The sequence below is a fragment of the Gorilla gorilla genome, chromosome 17, assembly GCF_029281585.2.
Source record: "Gorilla gorilla gorilla isolate KB3781 chromosome 17, NHGRI_mGorGor1-v2.1_pri, whole genome shotgun sequence".
Classification (NCBI taxonomy): Eukaryota; Metazoa; Chordata; class Mammalia; order Primates; family Hominidae; genus Gorilla; species Gorilla gorilla.
Genome location: NC_073241.2, coordinates 21286878 through 21310029, shown reverse-complemented (window position 1 = coordinate 21310029; position 23152 = coordinate 21286878).

Below are 23152 nucleotides of genomic sequence, written 5' to 3'. Positions count from 1 at the left end.
GGAATGGAATGGAATGCAATGGAATGGAATGGAATGGAATGGAATGGAATGGAATGGAATGGAATCAACCCGAGTAGAACAGAATGGAATGGAATGGAATGGAATGGAATGGAATCAACCCGAGTAGAATGGAATGGATTGGAATGGACTGGAATGGAATGGAATGGAATCGAAAGGAATGGAATGGAATGGAATGGAATGGAATGGAATGGAATGGAATGGAATCAACCCGAGTAGAATGGAATGGATTGGAATGGACTGGAATGGAATGGAATGGAATGGAATGGAATGGAATGGAATGGAATGGAATGGAATCAACCCGAGTAGAATGGAATGGATTGAAATGGAATGGAATGGAATGGAATGGAATGGAATGGAATGGAAAGGAATCAACCCGAGTAGAACGGAATGGATTGGAATGGAATGGAATGGAATGGAATGGAATGGAATGGAATGGAATTGAGTGGAATGGAATGGAATGGAATGGAATGGAATGGAATGGAATGGAATGGAATGGAATGGAAAGGAATGGAATGAAATCAACCCGAGTACAACGTAATGGAATGGAATGGAATGGAATGGAAAGGAAAGGAATGGAATGGAATGGAATGGAATAAAATTTAATGGAATGGAATGGAATGGAATGGAATGGAATGGAACCGAATGGAATGGAATGGAATGGAATGGAATGGAATGGAATCAACCCGAGTAGAATGGAATGGATTGGAATGGACTGGAATGGAATGGAATGGAATGGAACGGAATGGAATGGAATGGAATGGAATGGAAGGTAACGGAATGGAATGGAATGGAATAGATTGGAATCAACCCGAGTAGAACAGAATGGAATGGAATGGAATGGAATGCAATAGAATGGAATGGAATGGAATGGAATGGAATGGAATGGAATGGAATGGAATGGAAGGAATGGAATGGAATGGAATCGAAAGGAATGGAATGGAATGGAATGGAATGGAATGGAATGGAATGGAATGAAATTGAATGGAATCAACCCGAGTAGAATGGAATGGATTGGAATGGACTGGAATGGAATGGAATGGAATGGAATGGAATGGAATGGAATGGAATGGAATGGAATGGAATCAACCCGAGGAGAATGGAATGGATTGAAATGGAATGGAATGGAATGGAATGGAATGGAATGGAATGGAATGGAATGGAATCAACCAGAGTAGAATGGAATGGATTGAAATGGAATGGAATGGAATCGATTGGAATGGAATGGAATGGAAAGGAATCAACCCGAGTAGAACGGAATGGATTGGAATGGAATGGAATGGAATGGAATGGAATGGAATGGAATGGAATGGAATGGAATGGAATGGAAAGGAATGGAATGAAATCAACCCGAGTACAACGTAATGGAATGGAATGGAATGGAATGGAAAGGAAAGGAATGGAATGGAATGGAATGGAATAAAATTTAATGGAATGGAATGGAATGGAATGGAATGGAATGGAACCGAATGGAATGGAATGGAATGGAATGGAATGGAATGGAATGGAATGGAATGGAATCAACCCGAGTAGAATGGAATGGATTGGAATGGACTGGAATGGAATGGAATGGAATGGAACGGAATGGAATGGAATGGAATGGAATGGAAGGTAACGGAATGGAATGGAATGGAATAGATTGGAATCAACCCGAGTAGAACAGAATGGAATGGAATGGAATGGAATGCAATAGAATGGAATGGAATGGAATGGAATGGAATGGAATGGAATGGAATGGAAGGAATGGAATGGAATGGAATCGAAAGGAATGGAATGGAATGGAATGGAATGGAATGGAATGGAATGGAATGAAATTGAATGGAATCAACCCGAGTAGAATGGAATGGATTGGAATGGACTGGAATGGAATGGAATGGAATGGAATGGAATGGAATGGAATGGAATGGAATGGAATCAACCCGAGGAGAATGGAATGGATTGAAATGGAATGGAATGGAATGGAATGGAATGGAATGGAATGGAATGGAATGGGATGGAATGGAATCAACCCGAGTAGAACGGAATGGAATGGAATGGAATGCAATGGAATTTAATGGAATGGAATGGAATGGAAGGGAATTTAAAGGAATGGAATGGAATGGAATCGAATGGAATCGAATGGAATGGAATGGAATGGAATGGAATGGAATGGAATGGAATCAACCCGAGTAGAACGGAATGGATTGGAATGGAATGGAATGGAATGGAATCGAATGGATTCGAATGGAATGGAATGGAATGGAAAGGAATGGAATGGAATGGAATGGAATAGAATGAAATCTTCCCGAGTAGAACGTAATGGAATGGAACGGAATGGAATGGAATGGAATGGAATTTAATGGAATCGAGTGGAATGGAATCGAATGGAATCGAATGGAATGGAATGGAATAGAATGGGATCAACCCGAGTAGAACGGAATGGAATGGAATGGAACGGAATGGAATGGAAAGGAATGGAAACGAATGGAATGGAATGGAATGGAATGGAACGGAATGGAATGGAATGGAATGGAATGGAATGGAATGGAAAGGAACGGAGTGGAATCAACCCGAGTAGAATGGAATGGATTGGAATGGAATGGAATGGAATGGAATGGAATGGAATGGAATGGAATGGAATGGAATAAACCAGAGAAGAATGGAATGGATCGGAATGGAATGGAATGGAATGGAATGGAATGAAATGGAATGGAGTGGAATAGAATGGAATGGAATGGAATGGAATCAACCCGAGTAGAATGGAATGGATTGGAATGGAATGGAATGGAATGGAATGGAATGGAATGGAATCAACCCGAGTAGAATGGAATGGATTGGAATGGACTGGAATGGAATGGAATGGAATGGAATGGAATGGAATGGAATCAAATCAACCCGAGTTGAATGGAATGGATTGGAATGGAATGGAATGGAATCGAATGGAATGGAACGGAACAGAATGGAATGGAATGGAATGGAATGGAATGGAATGGAATGGAATGGAAAGGAATGGAATCTACACGAGTAGAATGGAATGGATTGGAATGGAATGGAATCGAATGGAATGGAATGGAATGGAATGGAATGGAATGGAATCAACCCGAGTAGAAAGGAATGGATTGGAATGGAATGGAATGGAATGGAACGGAATGGAATGGACTGGAATCAACCCGAGTAGAATGGAATGGATTGGAGTGGACTGGAATGGAATGGAATGGAATGGAATCAATCCGAGTAGAATGGAATGGAATGGAATGGAATGGAATTCAATGTAATAGAATGGAATTGAATCAACCCGTGTGGAACGGAATGGAACGGAACGGAAAGGAACGGAACGTAATGGAATGTAATCAACCAGAGTACAACGGCACGAGACGGGATGGGACGGGACGGGATGGGACGGGACGGGACGGGACGAAACGGAACGGAACGGAACTCAATGGAGTCAAAACGAGTAGAAAGGAACGGAATGGAACTGAATGGAATGGAATGGAATGGAATGGAATGGAATGGAATGGAATGGAATGGAATCAACCCGAGTAGAATGGAATGGATTGGAATGGACTGGAATGGAATGGAATGGAATGGAATGGAATCAAATCAACCCGAGTAGAATGGAATGGATTGGAATGGACTGGAATGGAATGGAATGGAATGGAATGGAACGGAATGGAATGGAATCAAATCAACACGAGTAGAATGGAATGGATTGGAATGGAATGGAATGGAATGGAATGGAATGGAATGGAATGGAATGGAATGGAATGGAATGGAATGGAATGGAATCAACCCGAGTAGAATGGAATGGATTGGAATGGAATGGAATGGAATGGAATCGAATGGAATCGAATGGAATGGAATGGAATGGAATGGAATGGAATGGAATGGAATGGAATGGAATGGAATGGAATGGAATCAACCCGAGAAGAACGGAATGGAATGGAATGGAATGGAATGGAATGGAATGGAATTGAATGGAATGGAATGGAATGGAATGGAATGGAATGGAATGGAATTTAATGGAATGGAATCGAATGGAATAGAATGGAATCGAATGGAATGGAATGGAATGGAAAGGAATAGAATGGAATGGAATGGAATGGAATGGAATGGAATGGAATGGAATGGAATCAACCCGAGTAGAATGGAATGGATTGGAATGGAATGGAATGGAATGGAATGGAATGGAATGGAATGGAATCAACCCGAGTAGAATGGAATGGATTGGAATGGAATGGAATGGAATGGAATCGAATGGAATCGAATGGAATGGAATGGAATGGAAAGGAATGGAATGGATTGGAATGGAATGGAATGGAATGGAATCGAATGGAATCGAATGGAATGGAATGGAATGGAAAGGAATGGAATGGAATGGAATGGAATGGAATCTACCCGAGTAGAATGGAATGGATTGGAATGGAATGGATTGGAATGGAATGGAATGGAATGGAATGGAATGGAATGGAATGGAATAGAATGGAATGGAATCAACCCGAGTAGAACGGAATGGAATGGAATGGAATGGAATGGAATGGAATGGAATGGAATGGAATCAACCCGAGTAGAATGGAATGGATTGGAATGGACTGGAATGGAATTTAATGGAATGGAATCAATCCGAGTAGAATGGAATGGAATGGAATGGAATGAATTCAATGTAATAGAATGGAATTGCATCAACCCGCGTGGAACGGAATGGAACGGAACGGAAAGGAAAGGAACGGAACGGAATGGAACGGAATCAACCCGAGCAGATCGGAACGGGATGGGACGGGACGGGACGGTACGGGACGGGTCGGGGTGGAACGGAATGGAACGGAACGGAACGGCATGGAATCAACCAGAGTAGAATGCAATGGAATGGAATGGAATGGAATGGAATGGAATAGAATAGAATGGAATTGAATCAACCCGTGTGGAACGGAATGGAACGGAACGGAAAGGAACGGAATGGAATGGAATGGAATCAACCGGAGAACAATGGCACTGGTCGGGACGGGTCGGGACGGGATGGGACGGGACGGGACGGGACGGAAGAGAACGGAATGGAACTCAATGGAGTCAACCCGAGTAGAAAGGAACGGAATGGAATGGAATGGAATGAAATCAAAACGAGTAGAATGGAATGGATTGGATTGGAATGGAATGGAATCGAATGGAATGGAACGGAACGGAATGGAATGGAATGGAATGGAATGGAATGGAATGGAATTGAATGGAATGGAATGGAATGGAATCTACCCGAGTAGAACGTAATGGAATGGAATGGAATGGAATGGAATGGAATGGAAAGGAATGGAATGGAATGGAATGGAATAAAATTTAATGGAATGGAATGGAATGGAATGGAATTGAATGGAATCAACCCGAGTTGAATGGAATGGATTGGAATGGAATTTAATGGAATGGAATGGAATGGAATGGAATGGAATGGAATCAACCCGAGTAGAATGGAATGGATTGGAATGGAATGGAATGGAATGGAATGGAATGGAATGGAATGGAATGGAATGGAATGGAATGGAATCAACCCGAGTAGAATGGAATGGATTGAAATGGAATGGAATGGAATCGATTGGAATGGAATGGAATGGAAAGGAATCAACCCGAGTAGAACGGAATGGATTGGAATGGAATGGAATGGAATGGAATGGAATGGAATGGAATGGAACGGAATGGAATGGAATTGAGTGGAATGGAATGGAATGGAATGGAATGGAATGGAATGGAATGGAATGGAATGGAATGAAATCAACCCGAGTACAACGTAATGGAATGGAATGGAATGGAATGGAAAGGAAAGGAATGGAATGGAATGGAATGGAATAAAATTTAATGGAATGGAATGGAATGGAATGGAATGGAATGGAACCGAATGGAATGGAATGGAATGGAATGGAATGGAATGGAATCAACCCGAGTAGAATGGAATGGATTGGAATGGACTGGAATGGAATGGAATGGAATGGAACGGAATGGAATGGAAAGAAATGGAATGGAAGGTAACGGAATGGAATGGAATGGAATAGATTGGAATCAACCCGAGTAGAACAGAATGGAATGGAATGGAATGGAATGCAATAGAATGGAATGGAATGGAATGGAATGGAATGGAATGGAATGGAATGGAAGGAATGGAATGGAATGGAATCGAAAGGAATGGAATGGAATGGAATGGAATGGAATGGAATGAAATGGAATGGAATCAACCCGAGTAGAATGGAATGGATTGGAATGGACTGGAATGGAATGGAATGGAATGGAATGGAATGGAATGGAATGGGATGGAATGGAATCAACCCGAGTAGAACGGAATGGAATGGAATGGAATGCAATGGAATTTAATGGAATGGAATGGAATGGAAGGGAATTTAAAGGAATGGAATGGAATGGAATCGAATGGAATCGAATGGAATGGAATGGAATGGAATGGAATGGAATGGAATGGAATGGAATCAACCCGAGTAGAACGGAATGGATTGGAATGGAATGGAATGGAATGGAATCGAATGGAATCGAATGGAATGGAATGGAATGGAAAGGAATGGAATGGAATGGAATGGAATAGAATGAAATCTTCCCGAGTAGAACGTAATGGAATGGAACGGAATGGAATGGAATGGAATGGAATTTAATGGAATGGAGTGGAATGGAATCGAATGGAATCGAATGGAATGGAATGGAATAGAATGGGATCAACCCGAGTAGAACGGAATGGAATGGAATGGAACGGAATGGAATGGAAAGGAATGGAAACGAATGGAATGGAATGGAATGGAATGGAACGGAATGGAATGGAATGGAATGGAATGGAATGGAATGGAAAGGAACGGAGTGGAATCAACCCGAGTAGAATGGAATGGATTGGAATGGAATGGAATGGAATGGAATAGAATGGAATGGAATGGAATGGAATAAACCAGAGAAGAATGGAATGGATTGGAATGGAATGGAATGGAATGGAATGGAATGAAATGGAATGGAGTGGAATAGAATGGAATGGAATGGAATGGAATCAACCCGAGTAGAATGGAATGGATTGGAATGGAATGGAATGGAATGGAATGGAATGGAATGGAATCAACCCGAGTAGAATGGAATGGATTGGAATGGACTGGAATGGAATGGAATGGAATGGAATGGAATGGAATGGAATGGAATCAAATCAACCCGAGTTGAATGGAATGGATTGGAATGGAATGGAATGGAATCGAATGGAATGGAACGGAACAGAATGGAATGGAATGGAATGGAATGCAATGGAATGGAATGGAATGGAAAGGAATGGAATCTACACGAGTAGAATGGAATGGATTGGAATGGAATGGAATCGAATGGAATGTAATGGAATGGAATGGAATCGAATGGAATCGAATGGAATGGAATGGAATGGAAAGGAATGGAATGGAATGGAATGGAATGGAATGGAATCTACCCGAGTAGAATGGAATGGATTGGAATGGAATGGATTGGAATGGAATGGATTGGAATGGAATGGAATGGAATGGAATGGAATGGAATGGAATGGAAAAGAATGGAATGGAATCAACCCGAGTAGAACGGAATGGAATGGAATGGAATGGAATGGAATGGAATGGAATGGAATGGAATCAACCCGAGTAGAATGGAATGGATTGGAATGGACTGGAATGGAATTTAATGGAATGGAATCAATCCGAGTAGAATGGAATGGAATGGAATGGAATGAATTCAATGTAATAGAATGGAATTGCATCAACCCGCGTGGAACGGAATGGAACGGAACGGAAAGGAAAGGAACGGAACGGAATGGAACGGAATCAACCCGAGCAGATCGGAACGGGATGGGACGGGACGGGACGGTACGGGACGGGTCGGGGTGGAACGGAATGGAACGGAACGGAACGGCATGGAATCAACCAGAGTAGAATGGAATGGAATGGAATGGAATGGAATGGAATGGAATGGAATAGAATAGAATGGAATTGAATCAACCCGTGTGGAACGGAATGGAACGGAACGGAAAGGAACGGAATGGAATGGAATGGAATCAACCGGAGAACAATGGCACTGGTCGGGACGGGTCGGGACGGGATGGGACGGGACGGGACGGGACGGAAGAGAACGGAATGGAACTCAATGGAGTCAACCCGAGTAGAAAGGAACGGAATGGAATGGAATGGAATGAAATCAAAACGAGTAGAATGGAATGGATTGGATTGGAATGGAATGTAATCGAATGGAATGGAACGGAACGGAATGGAATGGAATGGAATGGAATGGAATGGAATGGAATGGAATGGAATCTACCCGAGTAGAATGGAATGGATTGGAATGGAATGGAATGGAATGGAATGGAATGGAATGGAATGGACTGGAATCAACCCGAGTAGAATGGAATGGATTGGAGTGGACTGGAATGGAATGGAATGGAATGGAATCAATCCGAGTAGAATGGAATGGAATGGAATGGAATGGAATTCAATGTAATAGAATGGAATTGAATCAACCCGTGTGGAACGGAATGGAACGGAACGGAAAGGAACGGAACGTAATGGAATGTAATCAACCAGAGTACAACGGCACGAGACGGGATGGGACGGGACGGGATGGTACGGGACGGGACGGGACGAAACGGAACGGAACGGAACTCAATGGAGTCAAAACGAGTAGAAAGGAACGGAATGGAACTGAATGGAATGGAATGGAATGGAATGGAATGGAATGGAATGGAATCAACCCGAGTAGAATGGAATGGATTGGAATGGACTGGAATGGAATGGAATGGAATGGAATGGAATCAAATCAACCCGAGTAGAATGGAATGGATTGGAATGGACTGGAATGGAATGGAATGGAATGGAATGGAACGGAATGGAATGGAATCAAATCAACCCGAGTAGAATGGAATGGATTGGAATGGAATGGAATGGAATGGAATGGAATGGAATGGAATGGAATGGAATGGAATGGAATCAACCCGAGTAGAATGGAATGGATTGGAATGGAATGGAATGGAATGGAATCGAATGGAATCGAATGGAATCGAATGGAATGGAATGGAATGGAATGGAATGGAATGGAATCAACCCGAGAAGAACGGAATGGAATGGAATGGAATGGAATGGAATGGAATGGAATTTAATGGAATGGAATCGAATGGAATAGAATGGAATCGAATGGAATGGAATGGAATGGAAAGGAATAGAATGGAATGGAATGGAATGGAATGGAATGGAATGGAATGGAATGGAATGGAATGGATTCAACCCGAGTAGAATGGAATGGATTGGAATGGAATGGAATGGAATGGAATGGAATGGAATGGAATGGAATGGAATCAACCCGAGTAGAATGGAATGGATTGGAATGGAATGGAATGGAATGGAATCGAATGGAATCGAATGGAATGGAATGGAATGGAAAGGAATGGAATGGAATGGAATGGAATGGAATGGAATGGAATGGAATCTACCCGAGTAGAATGGAATGGATTGGAATGGAATGGATTGGAATGGAATGGAATGGAATGGAATGGAATGGAATGGAATGGAATGGAATAGAATGGAATGGAATCAACCCGAGTAGAACGGAATGGAATGGAATGGAATGGAATGGAATGGAATGGAATGGAATGGAATCAACCCGAGTAGAATGGAATGGATTGGAATGGACTGGAATGGAATTTAATGGAATGGAATCAATCCGAGTAGAATGGAATGGAATGGAATGGAATGAATTCAATGTAATAGAATGGAATTGCATCAACGCGCGTGGAACGGAATGGAACGGAACGGAAAGGAAAGGAACGGAACGGAATGGAACGGAATCAACCCGAGCAGATCGGAACGGGATGGGACGGGACGGGACGGTACGGGACGGGTCGGGGTGGAACGGAATGGAACGGAACGGAACGGCATGGAATCAACCAGAGTAGAATGGAATGGAATGGAATGGAATGGAATGGAATGGAATGGAATAGAATAGAATGGAATTGAATCAACCCGTGTGGAACGGAATGGAACGGAACGAAAGGAACGGAATGGAATGGAATGGAATCAACCGGAGAACAATGGCACTGGTCGGGACGGGTCGGGACGGGATGGGACGGGACGGGACGGGACGGAAGAGAACGGAATGGAACTCAATGGAGTCAACCCGAGTAGAAAGGAACGGAATGGAATGGAATGGAATGAAATCAAAACGAGTAGAATGGAATGGATTGGATTGGAATGGAATGTAATCGAATGGAATGGAACGGAACGGAATGGAATGGAATGGAATGGAATGGAATGGAATGGAATGGAATGGAATCTACCCGAGTAGAATGGAATGGATTGGAATGGAATGGAATGGAATGGAATGGAATGGAATGGAATGGAATGGAATGGAATCAACCCGAGTAGAACGGAATGGAATGGAATGGAATGGAATGGAATGGAATGGAATGGAATGGAATGGAATGGAATGGAATTTAATGGAATGGAATGGATTGGAATCGAATGGAATGAAATGGAATGGAATGGAATGGAATGGAATGGAATGGAATGGAATAGAATGGAATCAACCCGAGTAGAACGGAATGGAATGGAATGGAATGGAATCGAATGGAAAGGAATGGAATGGAATGGAATGGAATGGAATGGAATGGAATGGAATGGAATGGAATGGAATCAACCCGAGTAGAATGGAATGGATTGGAATGGAATGGAATGGAATGGAATGGAATGGAATCGAATGGAATGGAATGGAATTGAATGGAATCAACCCGAGTAGAAAGGAGTGGATTGAAATGGAATGGAATGGAATGGAATGGAATGGAATGGAATGGAATGGAATGGAATCAACCCGAGTAGAACGGAATGGATTGGAATGGAATGGAATGGAATGGAATCGAATGGAATCGAATGGAATGGAATGGAATGGAAAGGAATGGAATGGAATGGAATGGAATAGAATGAAATCTTCCCGAGTAGAACGTAATGGAATGGAACGGAATGGAATGGAATGGAATGGAATTTAATGGAATGGAGTGGAATGGAATCGAATGGAATCGAATGGAATGGAATGGAATAGAATGGGATCAACCCGAGTAGAACGGAATGGAATGGAATGGAACGGAATGGAATGGAAAGGAATGGAAACGAATGGAATGGAATGGAATGGAATGGAACGGGATGGAATGGAATGGAATGGAATGGAATGGAATGGAATGGAAAGGAACGGAATGGAATCAACCCGAGTAGAATAGAAAGGATTGGAATGGAATGGAATGGAATGGAATGGAATGGAATGGAATGGAATAAACCAGAGAAGAATGGAATGGATTGGAATGGAATGGAATGGAATGGAATGAAATGAAATGGAATGGAGTGGAATAGAATGGAATGGAATGGAATGGAATCAACCCGAGTAGAATGGAATGGATTGGAATGGAATGGAATGGAATGGAATGGAATGGAATGGAATGGAATCAACCCGAGTAGAATGGAATGGATTGGAATGGACTGGAATGGAATGGAATGGAATGGAATGGAATGGAATCAAATCAACCCGAGTTGAATGGAATGGATTGGAATGGAATGGAATGGAATCGAATGGAATGGAACGGAACAGAACGGAACGGAACGGAATGGAATGGAATGGAATGGAATGGAATGGAATGGAATGGTATCAACCCAAGTAGAATGGAATGGATTTAAATGGAATGTAATGTAATGGAATGGAATGGAATGGAATCAACCCGAGTAGAATGGAATGGATTGGAATCGACTGGAATGGAATGGAATGGAATGGAACGGAATGGAATGGAATGGAATGGAATGGAATGTAACGGAATAGAATGGAATGGAATAGATTGGAATCAACACGAGTAGAACGGAATGGAATGGAATGGAATGGAATGGAATCGAAAGGAATGGAATGGAATGGAATGGAATGGAATGGAATGGAATGGAATGGAATGGAATGGAATGGAATCAACCCGAGTAGAATGGAATGGATTGGAATGGACTGGAATGGAATGGAATGGAATTGAATGGAATGGAATGGAATGGAATGGAATGGAATCAACCCGAGTAGAATGGAATGGATTGAAATGGAATGGAATGGAATCGAATGGAATGGAATGGAATGGAATGGAATCAACCCGAGTAGAACGGAATTGATTGGAATGGAATGGAATGGAATGGAATCGTATGGAATCGAAAGGAATGGAATGGAATGGAATGGAATGGAATGGAATGGAATGGAATGGAATGGAATGGAATGGAATGGAATGGAATGAAATCAACCCGAGTAGAACGTAATGGAATGGAATGGAATGGAAAGGAATGGAATGGAATGGAATGGAATAAAATTTAATGGAATGGAATGGAATGGAATGGAATTGAATGGAATCAACCCGAGTTGAATGGAATGGATTGGAATGGAATGGAATGGAATGGAATGGAATGGAATGGAATGGAATGGAATGGAATCAACCCGAGTAGAATGGAATGGATTGGAATGGAATGGAATGGAATGGAATGGAATGGAATGGAATGGAATCAACCCGAGTAGAATGGAATGGATTGGAATGGAACGGAATGGAATGGAATGGAATGGAATGGAATGGAATGGAATCAACCCGAGTAGAATGGAATGGATTGGATTGGAATGGAATGGAATGGAATCGAACGGAATGGAATGGAATGGAATGGAATGGAATGGAATGGAATGGAATGGAATGGAATGAAATTTAATGGAATGGAATGGAATGGAATCGAATGGAATCGAATGGAATCGAATGGAATGGAATGGAATAGAATGGAATCAACCCGAGTAGAAAGGAATGGAATGGAATGGAATGGAAAGGAATGGAATGGAAAGGAATGGAATGGAATGGAATGGAATGGAATGGAATCCAATGGAATGGAAAGGAATGGAATGGAATGGAATGGAATGGAATGGAATGGATTGGAATGGAATGGAATCGAATCGAATGGAACGGAATGGAATGGAATGGAATGGAATGGAATCCAATGGAATGGAATGGAATCGAATGGAATCAACCCGAGTAGAATGGAATGGATTGGAATGGACTGGAATGGAATGGAATGGAATGGAATGGAATGGAATGGAATGGAATGGAATCAACCCGAGTAGAACGGAATGGATTGAAATGGAATGGAATGGAATCGAATGGCATAGAATGGAATGGAATGGAATGGAATGCAATGGAAAGGAATGAATTCAACCAGAGTAGAACGGAATGGAATGGAATGGAATGGAATGGAATCAACCCGAGAAGAATGGAATGGATTGGAATGGACTGGAATGGAATGAAATGGAATGGAATGGAATCAAATCAAGCCGAGTAGAATGGAATGGATTGGAATGGACTGGAATGGAATGGAATGGAATGGAATGGAATGGAATGGAATCAAATCAACCCGAGTAGAATGGAATGGATTGGAATGGAATGGAATGGAATGGAATGGAATGGAATGGAATGAAATGGAATGGAGTGGAATAGAATGGAATGGAATTGAATGGAATCAACCCGAGTAGAATGGAATGGATTGGAATGGACTGGAATGGAATGGAATGGAATTGAAAGGAATGGAATGGAATGGAATGGAATGGAATCAACCCAAGAAGAACGGAATGGAATGGAATGGAATGGTATGGAATGGAATGGAATGGAATGGAATGGAATGGAATGGAATGGAATGGAATGGAATTTAATGGAATGGAATCGAATGGAATAGAATGGAATCGAATGGAATGGAATGGAATGGAAAGGAATAGAATGGAATGGAATGGAATGGAATGGAATGGAATGGAATGGAATGGAATGGAATGGAATGGAATCAACCCGAGTAGAATGGAATGGATTGGAATGGAATGGAATGGAATGGAATGGAATGGAATGGAATGGAATGGAATGGAATCAACCCGAGTAGAATGGAATGGATTGGAATGGAATGGAATGGAATGGAATCGAATGGAATCGAATGGAATGGAATGGAATGGAAAGGAATGGAATGGAATGGAATGGAATGGAATGGAATGGAATCTACCCGAGTAGAATGGAATGGATTGGAATGGAATGGATTGGAATGGAATGGAATGGAATGGAATGGAATGGAATAGAATGGAATGGAATAGAATGGAATGGAATCAACCCGAGTAGAACGGAATGGAATGGAATGGAATGGAATGGAATGGAATGGAATGGAATGGAATCAACCCGAGTAGAATGGAATGGATTGGAATGGACTGGAATGGAATTTAATGGAATGGAATCAATCCGAGTAGAATGGAATGGAATGGAATGGAATGAATTCAACGTAATAGAATGGAATTGCATCAACCCGCGTGGAACGGAATGGAACGGAACGGAAAGGAAAGGAACGGAACGGAATGGAACGGAATCAACCCGAGCAGATCGGAACGGGATGGGACGGGACGGGACGGTACGGGACGGGTCGGGGTGGAACGGAATGGAACGGAACGGAACAGCATGGAATCAACCAGAGTAGAATGGAATGGAATGGAATGGAATGGAATGGAATGGAATGGAATAGAATAGAATGGAATTGAATCAACCCGTGTGGAACGGAATGGAACGGAACGGAAAGGAACGGAATGGAATGGAATGGAATCAACCGGAGAACAATGGCACTGGTCGGGACGGGTCGGGACGGGATGGGACGGGACGGGACGGGACGGAAGAGAACGGAATGGAACTCAATGGAGTCAACCCGAGTAGAAAGGAACGGAATGGAATGGAATGGAATGAAATCAAAACGAGTAGAATGGAATGGATTGGATTGGAATGGAATGTAATCGAATGGAATGGAACGGAACGGAATGGAATGGAATGGAATGGAATGGAATGGAATGGAATGGAATGGAATGGAATGGAATCTACCCGAGTAGAATGGAATGGATTGGAATGGAATGGAATGGAATGGAATGGAATGGAATGGAATGGAATAAACCAGAGAAGAATGGAATGGATTGGAATGGAATGGAATGGAATGGAATGAAATGAAATGGAATGGAGTGGAATAGAATGGAATGGAATGGAATGGAATCAACCCGAGTAGAATGGAATGGATTGGAATGGAATGGAATGGAATAGAATGGAATGGAATGGAATGGAATCAACCCGAGTAGAATGGAATGGATTGGAATGGACTGGAATGGAATGGAATGGAATGGAATGGAATGGAATGGAATGGAATCAAATCAACCCGAGTTGAATGGAATGGATTGGAATGGAATGGAATGGAATCGAATGGAATGGAACGGAACAGAACGGAACGGAATGGAATGGAATGGAATGGAATGGAATGGAATGGAATGGAATGGAATGGAATGGAATGGTATCAACCCAAGTAGAATGGAATGGATTGGAATGGAATGTAATGGAATGGAATGGAATGGAATGGAATCAACCCGAGTAGAATGGAATGGATTGGAATGGACTGGAATGGAATGGAATGGAATGGAACGGAATGGAATGGAATGGAATGGAATGGAATGTAACGGAATAGAATGGAATGGAATAGATTGGAATCAACCCGAGTAGAACGGAATGGAATGGAATGGAATGGAATGCAATAGAATGGAATGGAATGGAATGGAATGGAATGGAATGGAATGGAATGGAATGGAATGGAATCGAAAGGAATGGAATGGAATGGAATGGAATGGAATGGAATGGAATGGAATCAACCCGAGTAGAATGGAATGGATTGGAATGGACTGGAATGGAATGGAATGGAATTGAATGGAATGGAATGGAATGGAATGGAATGGAATCAACCCGAGTAGAATGGAATGGATTGAAATGGAATGGAATGGAATCGAATGGAATGGAATGGAATGGAATGGAATCAACCCGAGTAGAACGGAATGGATTGGAATGGAATGGAATGGAATGGAATCGTATGGAATCGAAAGGAATGGAATGGAATGGAATGGAATGGAATGGAATGGAATGGAATGGAATGAAATCAACCCGAGTAGAACGTAATGGAATGGAATGGAATGGAAAGGAATGGAATGGAATGGAATGGAATAAAATTTAATGGAATGGAATGGAATGGAATGGAATGGAATGGAATGGAATGGAATTGAATGGAATCAACCCGAGTTGAATGGAATGGATTGGAATGGAATGGAATGGAATGGAATGGAATGGAATGGAATCAACCCGAGTAGAATGGAATGGATTGGAATGGAATGGAATGGAATGGAATGGAATGGACTCAACCCGAGTAGAATGGAATGGATTGGAATGGAACGGAATGGAATGGAATGGAATGGAATGGAATGGAATGGAATCAACCCGAGTAGAATGGAATGGATTGGATTGGAATGGAATGGAATGGAATCGAACGGAATGGAATGGAATGGAATGGAATGGAATGGAATGAAATTTAATGGAATGGAATGGAATGGAATCGAATGGAATCGAATGGAATCGAATGGAATGGAATGGAATAGAATGGAATCAACCCGAGTAGAACGGAATGGAATGGAATGGAATGGAAAGGAATGGAATGGAATGGAATGGAATGGAATGGAATGGAATGGAATGGAATCCAATGGAATGGAAAGGAATGGAATGGAATGGAATGGAATGGAATGGAATGGATTGGAGTGGAATGGAATCGAATCGAATGGAACGGAATGGAATGGAATGGAATGGAATGGAATCCAATGGAATGGAATGGAATCGAATGGAATCAACCCGAGTAGAATGGAATGGATTGGAATGGACTGGAATGGAATGGAATGGAATGGAATGGAATGGAATGGAATGGAATGGAATCAACCCGAGTAGAACGGAGTGGATTGAAATGGAATGGAATGGAATCGAATGGCATAGAATGGAATGGAATGGAATGGAATGCAATGGAAAGGAATGAATTCAACCAGAGTAGAACGGAATGGAAAGGAATGGAATGGAATGGAATGGAATGGAATCAACCCGAGAAGAATGGAATGGATTGGAATGGACTGGAATGGAATGGAATGGAATGGAATGGAATGGAATGGAATCAAATCAAGCCGAGTAGAATGGAATGGATTGGAATGGACTGGAATGGAATGGAATGGAATGGAATGGAATGGAATGGAATGGAATGGAATCAAATCAACCCGAGTAGAATGGAATGGATTGGAATGGAATGGAATGGAATGGAATGGAATGGAATGGAATGGAATGGAATGGAATGAAATGGAATGGAGTGGAATAGAATGGAATGGAATGGAATGGAATCAACCCGAGTAGAATGGAATGGATTGGAATGGAATGGAATGGAATGGAATGGAATGGAATGGAATGGAATCAACCCGAGTAGAATGGAATGGATTGGAATGGACTGGACTGGACTGGAATGGAATGGAATGGAATGGAATGGAATCAAATTAACCCGAGTAGAATGGAATGGATTGGAATGGAGTTTAATGGAATCGAATGGAATGGAATGGAAGGAATTGAATGGAATGGAATGCAATGGAATGGAATGGAATGGAATGGAATGGAATGGAATGGAATGGAATGGAATGGAATGGAATGGAATGGAATGGAATCAACCCGAGTAGAATGGAATGGATTGGAATGGAATGGAATGGAATGGAATCGAATGGAATCAAATGGAATGGAATGGAATGGAATGGAATGGAATGGAATGGAATGGAATGGAATGGAATGGAATGGAATGGAATCAACCCGAGTAGAACGGAATGGAATGGAATGGAATGCAATGGAATTTAATGGAATGGAATGGAATGGAAGGGAATTTAAAGGAATGGAATGGAATGGAATGGAATGGAATTGAATGGAATGGAGTGGACTGGAATCAACCCGAGTAGAACGGAATGGATTGGAATGGAATGGAATGGAATGGAATCGAATGGAATGGAATGGAATGGAATGGAAAGGAAAGGAATGGAATGGAATGGAATGGAATAAAATTTAATGGAATGGAATGGAATGGAATGGAATGGAATGGAATGGAATGGAATGGAATGGAATGGAATGGAATGGAATGGAATGGAATGGAATCAACCCGAGTAGAATGGAATGGATTGGAATGGAATGTAATGGAATGGAATGGAATGGAATGGAATGGAATGGAATCAACCCGAGTAGAATGGAATGGATTGGAATGGACTGGAATGGAATGGAATGGAATGGAACGGAATGGAAAGGAATGGAATGGAATGGAATGTAACGGAATGGAATGGAATGGAATAGATTGGAATCAACCCGAGTAGAACGGAATGGAATGTAATGGAATGGAATGCAATAGAATGGAATGGAATGGAATGGAATGGAATGGAATGGAATGGAATGGAATGGAATGGAGTGGAATGGAATGGAATGGAATGGAATGGAATCGAAAGGAATGGAATGGAATGGAATGGACTGGAATGGAATGGAATGGAATGGAATGGAATCAACCCGAGTAGAATGGAATGGATTGAAATGGAATGGAATGGAATCGAATGGAATGGAATGGAATGGAATGGAATCAACCCGAGTAGAACGGAATGGATTGGAATGGAATGGAATGGGATGGAATCGTATGGAATCGAAAGGAATGGAATGGAATGGAATGGAATGGAATGGAAAGGAATGGAATGGAATGAAATCAACCCGAGTAGAAAGTAATGGAATGGAATGGAATGGAATGGAATGGAATGGAAAGGAATGGAATGGAATGGAATGGAATAAAATTTAATGGAATGGAATGGAATGGAATGGAATTGAAAGGAATCAACCCGAGTTGAATGGAATGGATTGGAATGGAATGGAATGGAATGGAATGGAATGGAATGGAATGGAATGGAATCAACCCGAGTAGAATGGAATGGATTGGAATGGAATGGAATGGAATGGAATGGAATGGAATGGAATGGAATGGAATGGAATGGAATCAACCCGAATAGAATGGAATGGATTGAAATGGAATGGAATGGAATGGAATGGAATGGAATGGAATGGAATGGAATCAACCCGAGAAAAACGGAATGGATTGGAATGGAATGGAATGGAATGGAATGGAATGGAATGGAATGGAATGGAATCGAGTGGAATGGAATGGAATGGAATTGAATGGAATGGAATGGAATGGAATGAAATGGAATGGAATGGAATGAAATCAATCCGAGTACAACGTAATGGAATGGAATGGAATGGAATGGAAAGGAAAGGAATGGAATGGAATGGAATGGAATAAAATTTAATGGAATGGAATGGAATGGAATGGAATGGAATGGAATGGAACCGAATGGAATGGAATGGAATGGAATGGAATGGAATGGAATGGAATGGAATGGAATCAACACAAGTAGAATGGAATGGATTGGAATGGAATGGAATGGAATGGAATGGAATGGAATGGAATGGAATCAACCCGAGTAGAATGGAATGGATTGGAATGGACTGGAATGGAATGGAATGGAATGGAACGGAATGGAATGGAATGGAATGGAATGGAATGGAATGGAATGTAACGGAGTGGAATGGAATGGAATAGATTGGAATCAACCCGAGTAGAACAGAATGGAATGGAATGGAATGGAATGCAATGGAATGGAATGGAATGGAATGGAATGGAATGGAATGGAATGGAATCAACCCGAGTAGAACAGAATGGAATGGAATGGAATGGAATGGAATGGAATCAACCCGAGTAGAATGGAATGGATTGGAATGGACTGGAATGGAATGGAATGGAATCGAAAGGAATGGAATGGAATGGAATGGAATGGAATGGAATGGAATGGAATCAACCCGAGTAGAATGGAATGGATTGGAATGGACTGGAATGGAATGGTATGGAATGGAATGGAATGGAATGGAATGGAATGGAATGGAATGGTATGGAATGGAATGGAATGGAATGGAATGGAATGCAATGGAAAGGAATGAATTCAACCAGAGTAGAACGGAATGGAATGGAATGGAATGGAATGGAATCAACCCGAGAAGAATGGAATGGATTGGAATGGACTGGAATGGAATGAAATGGAATGGAATGGAATCAAATCAAGCCGAGTAGAATGGAATGGATTGGAATGGACTGGAATGGAATGGAATGGAATGGAATGGAATGGAATGGAATCAAATCAACCCGAGTAGAATGGAATGGATTGGAATGGAATGGAATGGAATGGAATGGAATGGAATGGAATGGAATGAAATGGAATGGAGTGGAATAGAATGGAATGGAATTGAATGGAATCAACCCGAGTAGAATGGAATGGATTGGAATGGACTGGAATGGAATGGAATGGAATTGAAAGGAATGGAATGGAATGGAATGGAATGGAATCAACCCAAGAAGAACGGAATGGAATGGAATGGAATGGTATGGAATGGAATGGAATGGAATGGAATGGAATGGAATGGAATGGAATGGAATGGAATGGAATTTAATGGAATGGAATCGAATGGAATAGAATGGAATCGAATGGAATGGAATGGAATGGAAAGGAATAGAATGGAATGGAATGGAATGGAATGGAATGGAATGGAATGGAATGGAATGGAATGGAATGGAATCAACCCGAGTAGAATGGAATGGATTGGAATGGAATGGAATGGAATGGAATGGAATGGAATGGAATGGAATGGAATCAACCCGAGTAGAATGGAATGGATTGGAATGGAATGGAATGGAATGGAATCGAATGGAATCGAATGGAATGGAATGGAATGGAAAGGAATGGAATGGAATGGAATGGAATGGAATGGAATGGAATCTACCCGAGTAGAATGGAATGGATTGGAATGGAATGGATTGGAATGGAATGGAATGGAATGGAATGGAATGGAATGGAATGGAATGGAATCAACCCGAGTAGAACGGAATGGAATGGAATGGAATGGAATGGAATGGAATGGAATGGAATGGAATCAACCCGAGTAGAATGGAATGGATTGGAATGGACTGGAATGGAATTTAATGGAATGGAATCAATCCGAGTAGAATGGAATGGAATGGAATGGAATGAATTCAACGTAATAGAATGGAATTGCATCAACCCGCGTGGAACGGAATGGAACGGAACGGAAAGGAAAGGAACGGAACGGAATGGAACGGAATCAACCCGAGCAGATCGGAACGGGATGGGACGGGACGGGACGGTACGGGACGGGTCGGGGTGGAACGGAATGGAACGGAACGGAACAGCATGGAATCAACCAGAGTAGAATGGAATGGAATGGAATGGAATGGAATGGAATGGAATGGAATGGAATAGAATAGAATGGAATTGAATCAACCCGTGTGGAACGGAATGGAACGGAACGGAAAGGAACGGAATGGAATGGAATGGAATCAACCGGAGAACAATGGCACTGGTCGGGACGGGTCGGGACGGGATGGGACGGGACGGGACGGGACGGAAGAGAACGGAATGGAACTCAATGGAGTCAACCCGAGTAGAAAGGAACGGAATGGAATGGAATGGAATGAAATCAAAACGAGTAGAATGGAATGGATTGGATTGGAATGGAATGTAATCGAATGGAATGGAACGGAACGGAATGGAATGGAATGGAATGGAATGGAATGGAATGGAATGGAATGGAATGGAATCTACCCGAGTAGAATGGAATGGATTGGAATGGAATGGAATGGAATGGAATGGAATGGAATGGAATGGAATAAACCAGAGAAGAATGGAATGGATTGGAATGGAATGGAATGGAATGGAATGAAATGAAATGGAATGGAGTGGAATAGAATGGAATGGAATGGAATGGAATCAACCCGAGTAGAATGGAATGGATTGGAATGGAATGGAATGGAATAGAATGGAATGGAATGGAATGGAATCAACCCGAGTAGAATGGAATGGATTGGAATGGACTGGAATGGAATGGAATGGAATGGAATGGAATGGAATGGAATCAAATCAACCCGAGTTGAATGGAATGGATTGGAATGGAATGGAATGGAATCGAATGGAATGGAACGGAACAGAACGGAACGGAATGGAATGGAATGGAATGGAATGGAATGGAATGGAATGGAATGGAATGGAATGGAATGGAATGGTATCAACCCAAGTAGAATGGAATGGATTGGAATGGAATGTAATGTAATGGAATGGAATGGAATGGAATCAACCCGAGTAGAATGGAATGGATTGGAATGGACTGGAATGGAATGGAATGGAATGGAACGGAATGGAATGGAATGGAATGGAATGGAATGTAACGGAATAGAATGGAATGGAATAGATTGGAATCAACCCGAGTAGAACGGAATGGAATGGAATGGAATGGAATGCAATAGAATGGAATGGAATGGAATGGAATGGAATGGAATGGAATGGAATGGAATGGAATGGAATCGAAAGGAATGGAATGGAATGGAATGGAATGGAATGGAATGGAATGGAATCAACCCGAGTAGAATGGAATGGATTGGAATGGACTGGAATGGAATGGAATGGAATTGAATGGAATGGAATGGAATGGAATGGAATGGAATCAACCCGAGTAGAATGGAATGGATTGAAATGGAATGGAATGGAATCGAATGGAATGGAATGGAATGGAATGGAATCAACCCGAGTAGAACGGAATGGATTGGAATGGAATGGAATGGAATGGAATCGTATGGAATCGAAAGGAATGGAATGGAATGGAATGGAATGGAATGGAATGGAATGGAATGAAATCAACCCGAGTAGAACGTAATGGAATGGAATGGAATGGAAAGGAATGGAATGGAATGGAATGGAATAAAATTTAATGGAATGGAATGGAATGGAATGGAATGGAATGGAATGGAATGGAATGGAATTGAATGGAATCAACCCGAGTTGAATGGAATGGATTGGAATGGAATGGAATGGAATGGAATGGAATGGAATGGAGTCAACCCGAGTAGAATGGAATGGATTGGAATGGAATGGAATGGAACGGAATGGAATGGACTCAACCCGAGTAGAATGGAATGGATTGGAATGGAACGGAATGGAATGGAATGGAATGGAATGGAATGGAATGGAATCAACCCGAGTAGAATGGAATGGATTGGATTGGAATGGAATGGAATGGAATCGAACGGAATGGAATGGAATGGAATGGAATGGAATGGAATGAAATTTAATGGAATGGAATGGAATGGAATCGAATGGAATCGAATGG